Genomic DNA, 14,979 nt, shown 5'->3' on the forward strand with positions numbered 1-14,979 from the left:
ATAAGACAACAACTTGGGGATGGAGCAAGTACTGGATTAATAAAACAACTGTTGATGTGGGAAGTTGGGATCTAACAGGGACAAGGGTAACATATATTGACTTTTGCGACAAAACACAACTAGTTGCATATAAAAGTAGTGGTATTTCCGAAGGAGAAGGATATTCCTGGGAGTATGGATGGTACCAGGCGGGGAAATTTTTAGGTGCTAATTTGACGGCAACTATTGGACCCTGTAAGTTACCTAAAGGGTATTGGTGGTTGTGTGGAGATGGATATAGTAGAAAACAGCTGCCCGGAGGATGGAAGGGAACTTGCACGATAGGCTATCTAACTAGCCAGGATACGGTGTTTAATCAGTCTGAAATCCCCTCAGGAATGCTGAGAACACCTTGGAGGAGAATTCGGGGCGTGGAAAACCCTCTAGTGACGAGGGGAACAAGGTTCCACAGCTTTGTAAGATGGTTTATACCGTTCCTGGGCGTCAGTGAATTGGAAAAGGCAATTGTGAACATATCGGCCACTATAGAAGTGCTTGAGAAATCTACAATCGATGCTATACAAGCAGTTCAACAAGAAATCCAGTCGTTAGCAAATGTGGTGGGACAAAACAGAATGGCATTAGACTTATTAACCTGGAAAGAAGGAGGCTTATGTGCAGTGATTAATCAAAGCTGTTGTTCATCTGTAAACCAGAATGGGAGAGTAGAAAAAGACTTACAAAATCTCATAGCTAAAACTCAGATTTTGCATTTGACTGCGCAAGATGACACCACATTCGGGTTTTCTGATCGCTGCGAAAAGTTAACCTCGTGGTTACCTAACTTGGATTGGCTTAAGCGACTGTTTTTCCTTCTAATAGCAATACTTATGTTAGGAACTTTAGTGTGTGCATTAATTAGATGTCTTATGTGTTGTACCAGGGGGGTGAAAGACGAATACATTCAATGGAAGAAGCATCAGCTCCGTGAACGAGTGGAATCTGGGAAGTATTTTAGAAATCAGATGGGGAGAGAGAATGTGTTATAGGTGATTGTAAAAGATTTTACAAAGTTGAAAGAAAAGGGGGGACTTGATTCAGAAAACGAACGGGTACAGGTTGTTAGTGCGGATGTAATACAGCCTGGGAAAGAACAAAAGCTCGGAGCCCCAGCATTCCAAGATAAAGAAATGGCCTTGTGTATAAGATAGCGGGAGCAGCTGCATGCTAAGGAGGTGCTGAGGAGGAACCTAACTGTCTGGGAAAGGTGTCCATCTGGTCAGGACAGGGGAGGAGATTTTTGATAATGAGTTCTTAGAAATAATTAGAATAGTAACGCCTTTAATTATAATAACCTGCCCACCTTAATGAATATGTATGCTTTTCACCATAAATGGACGCTTGCTTCACAAACCGGTGTGCAAGTTTGGCGGAGAAATCCCCCTTGCACCCAGCGCTGCAATAAACATACCTGCTTTATAACTCTCTGCGAGTTGTAAGGTTTGTTTCCGCGCGTCAGTTTGGCACCCCAGATGGGACCCCCTCTGTCCGGCTGCGGGACCTGCTGAGGACGGGACTCCTCTGGGCGCCCCCGAGATTTCTCGGAAGGACTCCCCAACTCATCCAGATCACCGCGGGGACAGACAAGGACCATCTCCTGCGGACCAGGTATGTTCAGGGTTTCTCAGTGGGGGACCTGTAAGTCGTGAGGAGACGTCCTACGCGTGGTAAAGAGTGGGTGTACTCGCCCCGGGGTATGCTCAAGCTTGGGCTAATGGTGTGGGATCCCTGGGTTTTGGGTTTTGTGTTAGTGTGTGGAATTGTAATATTGTTGATTATTTGTTGTATTTGTCATAAGGTACCCCTACCGTGTTATTGTCTGTAATTGTTGTATGAGTGAACTGAGTGATTGAGACGTGGCACTGCTGCGGAGCGAGTGCAGAGTTCTCATCCACGGTTCCGTGTTCTCCGCGAGGAGAGCGGCCGGAGACGAACGAAGCGTATGACAGACTGTACAGAAGCATTGTGTGAATCTAATATTGAGAATATTAAGTGGCAGTGTCTTGGACATTCGGATAACGTTTGTGATCCTATTTTTGTCTTAAAGTGCTTTGCTTGTAATACGGAGGTTTGGGTAGGTCGGGAGGACGATTTTTGGTGTCCACAGTGTGGTAGCTGGACTGAGCGGGAAAAGATCGAGCGGGCGGGAGAGTTGAAACAAGTAATCTGTGGAGACATAGCCTACTCCTGGAGATAAAGGTAGCGGCAGCGGCAGCGGCGGGGGTAACACCTAAGTGACACACGGAGATCAGGATCGCCTCTGAACTAAGGGGGTAAGGAGGACATAAAATGGGCAATAATCAAGGGGGCGAGATACTGAAAAAGAGTCCCCTAGGGTGTATTTTAGCACACTGGAAGGAGATCGGGGGCTCACCAGGTGGCAGCGTGGACAAGAAAACCTTAATTAAATATTGTAATCAATGGTGGCCCCTTTACAAAGTAGATGATCAGGAGAAATGGCCCTTAACGGGACTCTTAATTACAATACTATACTACAATTAATGCTGTTCCTTAGAAGGGAAGGAAAGTGGGATGAAGTCATATATGCGGATATGTTTTTCACCCTTTGGAACCATCCAGAGTACCAACGGGACTGCGGGCTATTACCTCCACAAGACCCGATGGTACTAGCCTTAGAGAAAGAAAGAAGAGGAGAAATGAAAGGTGATGTAAAAAGATGTTGTTCAGCCTGTAGCATAGGGCAGAGATGCACAAAGCCTGAAAAGATTCAGGATCTTAAAGACGACGATTTTCTTGACACTTACTTACCACCGGTTAGAGCAATAGAAGACCGTTGGGAGGGGGTAAGGGTTCCTCAAGAAGATGGGGAAACGGAAGCTGATTCCAAAACTGAATCAAAAACCCCACCTGACAGCCCTGTATCGTCCCGTACTCGGAAAAGGACAGAGCAAGCAGTGATTCAAGCACCCTTAAGGGAAGCTGTGGGTCCGGACGGACTACCTGTAATGATAAAAGTCCCTTTTTCCTCATTTGATTTAGAAACCTGGAAAAGCGTGGCAAAGAACCATCGGAATGATCCCGTAGGGGTTACTAGACATTTTCAGTTTCTGGTAAAGCAGCATAACCCTGACTGGAGTGATATCCAGTTATTATTAGATCACCTAACAGAAACTGAGAAACAACTGGTTTTAAAAACTGCTCACAATATAGCCACGGAACAACTGAAAGATTCAGGAAGGGCCATTAAAGAACACTTCCCCTTGCAGAACCCTCACTGGAACCCAAACAGGAGCATTCACTCAGAGGCGCTAGAAACTTACAGAGATTGGATTATAACAGGGATGGAGAGGGCTATCCCGAAAGCCATTAACTGGTCAATGCTGTATGCTGTAAGACAAGGGCCGAAGGAGAGTCCCTCGGAGTTTCTGGATAAATTACGAGATGCAATGAGACGCTACACCCCCTTGGACCCTGGATCAGAGATAGGAATCCAGCAGTTAGTGTCTCTCTTTTTAGGGCAGTCTGCCAACGATATCCGGAGGAAGCTGCAAAAACTGAGAACAACCGACAGCAGGAATCTAGAGACTCTGTTAGATGAGGCACGGAGAGTGTTTAACAACCGGGAGGAGGAGGATAAGAAAAGGGACAGATGGGCACTGGTGGTAGCAATACATGGGAGGGGGGAAACGAAAGCAGGGAATTTTAGGAAACCATTAGAAAGAGATCAATGTGCATGGTGTAAGCAGAGAGGGCACTGGAAGAATGAGTGCCCAAAAAGACGAAAAGAAAAAATTCAGGCCCATTATAAAGAAGATTGACGGGGACCGGGGGAATCTACCCTAGCGGATCCACTGGTTACCCTAAGGCTAGGGAAAAAGCAACAAGAAATGGAATTTTTGGTGGATACAGGAGCAACGTATTCGGTTTTAAATCAAGCTCTGACCCCTATTGATACTGATTTTATAACAGTAACAGGAGCCACTGGCCAGAGTGAAAAGGCATATTTTCTCAAACCTCTTAAGTTCAAATTGGGAAAACAATTGGGGATACACAAATTTTTATATCTGCCAAATTCGCCGAGACCCCTGTTAGGGTGAGATTTATTAGAGCAATTGGGAGCAGAAATTAAATTCAAAAAAGGGAAAAATGGAACTCCGGATAAGAGAAGATCAACTAATTGAAATACTAAGTTTGGCCCTAATAGGAACTCCCATTTCTACAGGAGTGCCTGAGGAGATTAAAGCCCAACTTTATCTGGGGGTATGGGCCTCGGGAGTGCCGGGGAGAGCAAAAAATGCTTCCCCAATAGTGATAAAGCCTCAACAAGGAGCACGACCGGTGAGAGTTAAACAGTATCCCCTTAGAATAGAGGACAGGGAGGGGATCCGACCAACTATAGATCGGTTTATTGAGTATGGGCCGCTGAAAGAATGTGAATCAGAGTATAACACTCCAATATTACCTGTTAAGAAGCCGGATGGTAGCTATCGCATAGTGCAGGACCTCAGAGCTATCAACAGAATTGTTGAGGCTTTACATCCGGTAGTAGCAAATCCATACACTCTTCTAACTAAACTGGTACCTGAATTGGCATGGTTTACCGTTCTGGACCTAAAGGATGCCTTTTTCTGCGTGCCTTTGAGCCCAGAGAGCCAGCTTTTATTTGCATTCGAATGGGAAAACCCAGAATCTGGGAGGAAAACACAGCTTACATGGACTGTGCTACCGCAGGGCTTCAAGAATAGCCCGACACTTTTTGGAAATCAGCTAGCTAAAGACTTGGAACAGTGGAAACACCCGCTTGGGTCAGGAGTGGTTTTGCAGTATGTGGACGATATATTACTCGCCACTGACACCAGAGAAACATGCATAAAATGGACTGTGAGCCTGTTAAATTTTCTTGGACTTAATGGCTATAAAGTTTCTTCACAGAAAGCACAGATAGCCCAGCAGCAAGTGACTTATCTGGGATATGAAATAACCGCAGGCCAACGGACACTAGGGAAGGAGAGGAAAGAGGCCATCTGCCAGACACCTCGACCACAGACGCCTAAGGAACTTCGAACCTTCCTAGGAATGACAGGATGGTGTCGTCTCTGGATATATAACTACGGACTTTTGGTAAAGCCTCTATACGAGTTATTAAAATCTGACTCAAAGAATATTATATGGAATAGGGAGGCAGACAAAGCCTTCCATCAATTAAAAAAGAGGTTAATGGAAGCACCTGCCCTGGGATTACCTGACACTACTAAACCTTTCTGGTTGTTTTCCTATGAAAAGCAAGGAATGGCCTTAGGAGTCCTAGCCCAGAATTTGGGACCCTATCGAAGGGCAGTGGCATACTTCTCCAAACAGCTTGACGAAGTAAGTAAAGGGTGGCCTAGCTGTCTCCGAGCGGTGGCAGCAGTGGTAATAAACATCCAAGAGGCCCGTAAGTTCACCCTAGGCCAGAAAATCACAGTTACGGTATCACATACAGTCTCAGCAGTACTGGAAGTAAAAGGGGGGCATTGGCTTTCACCTCAGAGGTTTCTTAAGTACCAGGCTATCCTGATAGAGCAAGATGATGTAGAAATAACAGTAACTAATATTGTCAACCCAGCCTCTTTCCTCAGCGGAACCGAAGGAGAATCAGTGACCCACGACTGCTTGGAAACAATCGAGGCTGTGTACTCCAGCCGACCAGACCTGAAAGAAGAACCATTAGAGGATGCAGAGGATTCCTGGTTCACCGACGGGAGCAGCTTCATTCAACAGGGGATACGCAAAGCTGGCTATGCGGTAACCACCACAGAGAAGGTAATAGAATCCAAGGCCCTGGCCCCCAATACATCAGCCCAAAAGGCTGAGATTATAGCACTAACCCGAGCCCTGGAATTGGCCAAAGGAAAATGGATAAATATCTGGACAGACTCTAAATATGCTTTTGGGGTAGTGCATGCTCACGGGGCGGTCTGGAGAGAAAGAGGACTCTTATCTACACAAGGGAAGCACATCAAACATGCTGAAGAAATTCTCAAACTCTTAGATGCAGTATTACTGCCTACCAAAGTGGCTATCATGCACTGCAAAGCCCACCGAAAAGGGAACACCGCTGTGGAACTGGGTGACGCACTGGCGGACCGAGAAGCCAAAAGGGCAGCGGAAATGGGTAATGCAGAAATACAATCCTTGGTCCCAGATGGTAAGATACAAATTGATGACGAACCTAAATATTCTAGGGATGATCACAAATTGATCAAAGACTTAAATGGGAAAATTGAAGGGAAATGGGCCAAAACCCCACAGGGAAAAATAATAGTGCCTTTTTCGTTATTATGGGCAATGGTCACGGCAGAACATAGAAAATCCCATTGGGGAACAGAGGCGCTTTACAGATACCTGAGTAGGCTAATATGTGCTCGAAATCTATACGCCGCTGTCAAACAAGTCACTCAGCAGTGTGAGGTATGTTTACAGAACAACCCTAAGACAGGCCCCAGAGTCCAATTTGGCCAGATAGGGAAGGGAAACTATCCGGGACAACAATGGCAAATTGATTTTTCAGAACTTCCAAGAAAAGGGGGGTTTCGATACCTATTGGTGTTAACTGATACCTTTTCAGGATGGCCAGAGGCATTTCCCTGTCGAACCAACAAAACAAGAGAAGTGGTCAAAGCATTATTGCATGAAATTATACCAAGGTTCGGGGTTCCCGCAGTAATTTCCTCGGACCGAGGATCTCATTTCACTGCAAGGGTTGTTTCGAAAGTAAGCAGATTATTGGGTATAGACTGGCAACTTCACACCCCATACAACCCACGATCGAGTGGTCAAGTAGAAAAGATGAATCGCTTGATCAAAACGCAAATTGTGAAACTAGGCCAGGAAGCTAACTTGGCCTGGCCTCAATCACTGCCATTAGCCCTTCTCAGGATAAGAACAAAACCCAGAACCAAAGAAGGTTTGAGCCCCTTTGAAATACTGTATGGGAGACCATATAGTGTACAAGACGGGACATCCACAGAGCTGGGGAATGAAATACTAACAGATTACCTGATAAATTTACAAAAACAGCTCTGAGAGGTAGAAAAACTGGTTCTGGGAACAAGAGCTCGTGGACTGGATGGACCAGTACACGAGATCGAACCTGGGGACTATGTATATGTTAAGTCTTTTACAGATTCACCACTGAAGCCAAAGTGGGAAGGTCCCTTCCAGGTACTGCTGACCACTCACACGGCCATAAAGATCAAGGAACAAGCCGCTTGGATCCATTGGACTCGCGTCAAGAGGGCTCCAGAACCCCAATGGACATCAACGCAGACTGGACCCCTGAAGCTTCGCCTCCAACGAAAAGATGGACATTAGTAGCATTGATGATCGTCAACATGCCGGGACTTTGTATTTCAGGGGGAGGGACATGGGATGTGAATACATATACACCAAGTCTGGAAACATTGGTAAATGCTACTAATCTGTCAGATTGTTGGGTATGTACTACCCTACCTAAAGGAGAAATGAAATTGCCTCTATATGGGGTGGCAGCAAGCAATTGGAACAATGCCAACGGAACCTGGCCTAAATTTTGGGCAAAAGGGGGGGATGAGTCGAATGGGTATTGTGAGTACGATGATAATATCTACCCCTTAGGACCCAGATTTGATCTACAACTGTTGAAAGAAGAGTTTGTGGTATTAATTAGCAATAACAATTGTGCATGGGAACACGGGGAATATAGACACAGCGGGCCGGTGAATAAGACAACAACTTGGGGATGGAGCAAGTACTGGATTAATAAAACAACTGTTGATGTGGGAAGTTGGGATCTAACAGGGACAAGGGTAACATATATTGACTTTTGCGACAAAACACAACTAGTTGCATATAAAAGTAGTGGTATTTCCGAAGGAGAAGGATATTCCTGGGAGTATGGATGGTACCAGGCGGGGAAATTTTTAGGTGCTAATTTGACGGCAACTATTGGACCCTGTAAGTTACCTAAAGGGTATTGGTGGTTGTGTGGAGATGGATATAGTAGAAAACAGCTGCCCGGAGGATGGAAGGGAACTTGCACGATAGGCTATCTAACTAGCCAGGATACGGTGTTTAATCAGTCTGAAATCCCCTCAGGAATGCTGAGAACACCTTGGAGGAGAATTCGGGGCGTGGAAAACCCTCTAGTGACGAGGGGAACAAGGTTCCACAGCTTTGTAAGATGGTTTATACCGTTCCTGGGCGTCAGTGAATTGGAAAAGGCAATTGTGAACATATCGGCCACTATAGAAGTGCTTGAGAAATCTACAATCGATGCTATACAAGCAGTTCAACAAGAAATCCAGTCGTTAGCAAATGTGGTGGGACAAAACAGAATGGCATTAGACTTATTAACCTGGAAAGAAGGAGGCTTATGTGCAGTGATTAATCAAAGCTGTTGTTCATCTGTAAACCAGAATGGGAGAGTAGAAAAAGACTTACAAAATCTCATAGCTAAAACTCAGATTTTGCATTTGACTGCGCAAGATGACACCACATTCGGGTTTTCTGATCGCTGCGAAAAGTTAACCTCGTGGTTACCTAACTTGGATTGGCTTAAGCGACTGTTTTTCCTTCTAATAGCAATACTTATGTTAGGAACTTTAGTGTGTGCATTAATTAGATGTCTTATGTGTTGTACCAGGGGGGTGAAAGACGAATACATTCAATGGAAGAAGCATCAGCTCCGTGAACGAGTGGAATCTGGGAAGTATTTTAGAAATCAGATGGGGAGAGAGAATGTGTTATAGGTGATTGTAAAAGATTTTACAAAGTTGAAAGAAAAGGGGGGACTTGATTCAGAAAACGAACGGGTACAGGTTGTTAGTGCGGATGTAATACAGCCTGGGAAAGAACAAAAGCTCGGAGCCCCAGCATTCCAAGATAAAGAAATGGCCTTGTGTATAAGATAGCGGGAGCAGCTGCATGCTAAGGAGGTGCTGAGGAGGAACCTAACTGTCTGGGAAAGGTGTCCATCTGGTCAGGACAGGGGAGGAGATTTTTGATAATGAGTTCTTAGAAATAATTAGAATAGTAACGCCTTTAATTATAATAACCTGCCCACCTTAATGAATATGTATGCTTTTCACCATAAATGGACGCTTGCTTCACAAACCGGTGTGCAAGTTTGGCGGAGAAATCCCCCTTGCACCCAGCGCTGCAATAAACATACCTGCTTTATAACTCTCTGCGAGTTGTAAGGTTTGTTTCCGCGCGTCAGTTTGGCACCCCAGATGGGACCCCCTCTGTCCGGCTGCGGGACCTGCTGAGGACGGGACTCCTCTGGGCGCCCCCGAGATTTCTCGGAAGGACTCCCCAACTCATCCAGATCACCGCGGGGACAGACAAGGACCATCTCCTGCGGACCAGGTATGTTCAGGGTTTCTCAGTGGGGGACCTGTAAGTCGTGAGGAGACGTCCTACGCGTGGTAAAGAGTGGGTGTACTCGCCCCGGGGTATGCTCAAGCTTGGGCTAATGGTGTGGGATCCCTGGGTTTTGGGTTTTGTGTTAGTGTGTGGAATTGTAATATTGTTGATTATTTGTTGTATTTGTCATAAGGTACCCCTACCGTGTTATTGTCTGTAATTGTTGTATGAGTGAACTGAGTGATTGAGACGTGGCACTGCTGCGGAGCGAGTGCAGAGTTCTCATCCACGGTTCCGTGTTCTCCGCGAGGAGAGCGGCCGGAGACGAACGAAGCGTATGACAGACTGTACAGAAGCATTGTGTGAATCTAATATTGAGAATATTAAGTGGCAGTGTCTTGGACATTCGGATAACGTTTGTGATCCTATTTTTGTCTTAAAGTGCTTTGCTTGTAATACGGAGGTTTGGGTAGGTCGGGAGGACGATTTTTGGTGTCCACAGTGTGGTAGCTGGACTGAGCGGGAAAAGATCGAGCGGGCGGGAGAGTTGAAACAAGTAATCTGTGGAGACATAGCCTACTCCTGGAGATAAAGGTAGCGGCAGCGGCAGCGGCGGGGGTAACACCTAAGTGACACACGGAGATCAGGATCGCCTCTGAACTAAGGGGGTAAGGAGGACATAAAATGGGCAATAATCAAGGGGGCGAGATACTGAAAAAGAGTCCCCTAGGGTGTATTTTAGCACACTGGAAGGAGATCGGGGGCTCACCAGGTGGCAGCGTGGACAAGAAAACCTTAATTAAATATTGTAATCAATGGTGGCCCCTTTACAAAGTAGATGATCAGGAGAAATGGCCCTTAACGGGACTCTTAATTACAATACTATACTACAATTAATGCTGTTCCTTAGAAGGGAAGGAAAGTGGGATGAAGTCATATATGCGGATATGTTTTTCACCCTTTGGAACCATCCAGAGTACCAACGGGACTGCGGGCTATTACCTCCACAAGACCCGATGGTACTAGCCTTAGAGAAAGAAAGAAGAGGAGAAATGAAAGGTGATGTAAAAAGATGTTGTTCAGCCTGTAGCATAGGGCAGAGATGCACAAAGCCTGAAAAGATTCAGGATCTTAAAGACGACGATTTTCTTGACACTTACTTACCACCGGTTAGAGCAATAGAAGACCGTTGGGAGGGGGTAAGGGTTCCTCAAGAAGATGGGGAAACGGAAGCTGATTCCAAAACTGAATCAAAAACCCCACCTGACAGCCCTGTATCGTCCCGTACTCGGAAAAGGACAGAGCAAGCAGTGATTCAAGCACCCTTAAGGGAAGCTGTGGGTCCGGACGGACTACCTGTAATGATAAAAGTCCCTTTTTCCTCATTTGATTTAGAAACCTGGAAAAGCGTGGCAAAGAACCATCGGAATGATCCCGTAGGGGTTACTAGACATTTTCAGTTTCTGGTAAAGCAGCATAACCCTGACTGGAGTGATATCCAGTTATTATTAGATCACCTAACAGAAACTGAGAAACAACTGGTTTTAAAAACTGCTCACAATATAGCCACGGAACAACTGAAAGATTCAGGAAGGGCCATTAAAGAACACTTCCCCTTGCAGAACCCTCACTGGAACCCAAACAGGAGCATTCACTCAGAGGCGCTAGAAACTTACAGAGATTGGATTATAACAGGGATGGAGAGGGCTATCCCGAAAGCCATTAACTGGTCAATGCTGTATGCTGTAAGACAAGGGCCGAAGGAGAGTCCCTCGGAGTTTCTGGATAAATTACGAGATGCAATGAGACGCTACACCCCCTTGGACCCTGGATCAGAGATAGGAATCCAGCAGTTAGTGTCTCTCTTTTTAGGGCAGTCTGCCAACGATATCCGGAGGAAGCTGCAAAAACTGAGAACAACCGACAGCAGGAATCTAGAGACTCTGTTAGATGAGGCACGGAGAGTGTTTAACAACCGGGAGGAGGAGGATAAGAAAAGGGACAGATGGGCACTGGTGGTAGCAATACATGGGAGGGGGGAAACGAAAGCAGGGAATTTTAGGAAACCATTAGAAAGAGATCAATGTGCATGGTGTAAGCAGAGAGGGCACTGGAAGAATGAGTGCCCAAAAAGACGAAAAGAAAAAATTCAGGCCCATTATAAAGAAGATTGACGGGGACCGGGGGAATCTACCCTAGCGGATCCACTGGTTACCCTAAGGCTAGGGAAAAAGCAACAAGAAATGGAATTTTTGGTGGATACAGGAGCAACGTATTCGGTTTTAAATCAAGCTCTGACCCCTCTTGATACTGATTTTATAACAGTAACAGGAGCCACTGGCCAGAGTGAAAAGGCATATTTTCTCAAACCTCTTAAGTTCAAATTGGGAAAACAATTGGGGATACACAAATTTTTATATCTGCCAAATTCGCCGAGACCCCTGTTAGGGTGAGATTTATTAGAGCAATTGGGAGCAGAAATTAAATTCAAAAAAGGGAAAAATGGAACTCCGGATAAGAGAAGATCAACTAATTGAAATACTAAGTTTGGCCCTAATAGGAACTCCCATTTCTACAGGAGTGCCTGAGGAGATTAAAGCCCAACTTTATCTGGGGGTATGGGCCTCGGGAGTGCCGGGGAGAGCAAAAAATGCTTCCCCAATAGTGATAAAGCCTCAACAAGGAGCACGACCGGTGAGAGTTAAACAGTATCCCCTTAGAATAGAGGACAGGGAGGGGATCCGACCAACTATAGATCGGTTTATTGAGTATGGGCCGCTGAAAGAATGTGAATCAGAGTATAACACTCCAATATTACCTGTTAAGAAGCCGGATGGTAGCTATCGCATAGTGCAGGACCTCAGAGCTATCAACAGAATTGTTGAGGCTTTACATCCGGTAGTAGCAAATCCATACACTCTTCTAACTAAACTGGTACCTGAATTGGCATGGTTTACCGTTCTGGACCTAAAGGATGCCTTTTTCTGCGTGCCTTTGAGCCCAGAGAGCCAGCTTTTATTTGCATTCGAATGGGAAAACCCAGAATCTGGGAGGAAAACACAGCTTACATGGACTGTGCTACCGCAGGGCTTCAAAAATAGCCCGACACTTTTTGGAAATCAGCTAGCTAAAGACTTGGAACAGTGGAAACACCCGCTTGGGTCAGGAGTGGTTTTGCAGTATGTGGACGATATATTACTCGCCACTGACACCAGAGAAACATGCATAAAATGGACTGTGAGCCTGTTAAATTTTCTTGGACTTAATGGCTATAAAGTTTCTTCACAGAAAGCACAGATAGCCCAGCAGCAAGTGACTTATCTGGGATATGAAATAACCGCAGGCCAACGGACACTAGGGAAGGAGAGGAAAGAGGCCATCTGCCAGACACCTCGACCACAGACGCCTAAGGAACTTCGAACCTTCCTAGGAATGACAGGATGGTGTCGTCTCTGGATATATAACTACGGACTTTTGGTAAAGCCTCTATACGAGTTATTAAAATCTGACTCAAAGAATATTATATGGAATAGGGAGGCAGACAAAGCCTTCCATCAATTAAAAAAGAGGTTAATGGAAGCACCTGCCCTGGGATTACCTGACACTACTAAACCTTTCTGGTTGTTTTCCTATGAAAAGCAAGGAATGGCCTTAGGAGTCCTAGCCCAGAATTTGGGACCCTATCGAAGGGCAGTGGCATACTTCTCCAAACAGCTTGACGAAGTAAGTAAAGGGTGGCCTAGCTGTCTCCGAGCGGTGGCAGCAGTGGTAATAAACATCCAAGAGGCCCGTAAGTTCACCCTAGGCCAGAAAATCACAGTTACGGTATCACATACAGTCTCAGCAGTACTGGAAGTAAAAGGGGGGCATTGGCTTTCACCTCAGAGGTTTCTTAAGTACCAGGCTATCCTGATAGAGCAAGATGATGTAGAAATAACAGTAACTAATATTGTCAACCCAGCCTCTTTCCTCAGCGGAACCGAAGGAGAATCAGTGACCCACGACTGCTTGGAAACAATCGAGGCTGTGTACTCCAGCCGACCAGACCTGAAAGAAGAACCATTAGAGGATGCAGAGGATTCCTGGTTCACCGACGGGAGCAGCTTCATTCAACAGGGGATACGCAAAGCTGGCTATGCGGTAACCACCACAGAGAAGGTAATAGAATCCAAGGCCCTGGCCCCCAATACATCAGCCCAAAAGGCTGAGATTATAGCACTAACCCGAGCCCTGGAATTGGCCAAAGGAAAATGGATAAATATCTGGACAGACTCTAAATATGCTTTTGGGGTAGTGCATGCTCACGGGGCGGTCTGGAGAGAAAGAGGACTCTTATCTACACAAGGGAAGCACATCAAACATGCTGAAGAAATTCTCAAACTCTTAGATGCAGTATTACTGCCTACCAAAGTGGCTATCATGCACTGCAAAGCCCACCGAAAAGGGAACACCGCTGTGGAACTGGGTGACGCACTGGCGGACCGAGAAGCCAAAAGGGCAGCGGAAATGGGTAATGCAGAAATACAATCCTTGGTCCCAGATGGTAAGATACAAATTGATGACGAACCTAAATATTCTAGGGATGATCACAAATTGATCAAAGACTTAAATGGGAAAATTGAAGGGAAATGGGCCAAAACCCCACAGGGAAAAATAATAGTGCCTTTTTCGTTATTATGGGCAATGGTCACGGCAGAACATAGAAAATCCCATTGGGGAACAGAGGCGCTTTACAGATACCTGAGTAGGCTAATATGTGCTCGAAATCTATACGCCGCTGTCAAACAAGTCACTCAGCAGTGTGAGGTATGTTTACAGAACAACCCTAAGACAGGCCCCAGAGTCCAATTTGGCCAGATAGGGAAGGGAAACTATCCGGGACAACAATGGCAAATTGATTTTTCAGAACTTCCAAGAAAAGGGGGGTTTCGATACCTATTGGTGTTAACTGATACCTTTTCAGGATGGCCAGAGGCATTTCCCTGTCGAACCAACAAAACAAGAGAAGTGGTCAAAGCATTATTGCATGAAATTATACCAAGGTTCGGGGTTCCCGCAGTAATTTCCTCGGACCGAGGATCTCATTTCACTGCAAGGGTTGTTTCGAAAGTAAGCAGATTATTGGGTATAGACTGGCAACTTCACACCCCATACAACCCACGATCGAGTGGTCAAGTAGAAAAGATGAATCGCTTGATCAAAACGCAAATTGTGAAACTAGGCCAGGAAGCTAACTTGGCCTGGCCTCAATCACTGCCATTAGCCCTTCTCAGGATAAGAACAAAACCCAGAACCAAAGAAGGTTTGAGCCCCTTTGAAATACTGTATGGGAGACCATATAGTGTACAAGACGGGACATCCACAGAGCTGGGGAATGAAATACTAACAGATTACCTGATAAATTTACAAAAACAGCTCTGAGAGGTAGAAAAACTGGTTCTGGGAACAAGAGCTCGTGGACTGGATGGACCAGTACACGAGATCGAACCTGGGGACTATGTATATGTTAAGTCTTTTACAGATTCACCACTGAAGCCAAAGTGGGAAGGTCCCTTCCAGGTACTGCTGACCACTCACACGGCCATAAAGATCAAG

The sequence above is a fragment of the Numenius arquata genome, chromosome 3, assembly GCF_964106895.1.
Source record: "Numenius arquata chromosome 3, bNumArq3.hap1.1, whole genome shotgun sequence".
Taxonomy (NCBI): domain Eukaryota; kingdom Metazoa; phylum Chordata; class Aves; order Charadriiformes; family Scolopacidae; genus Numenius; species Numenius arquata.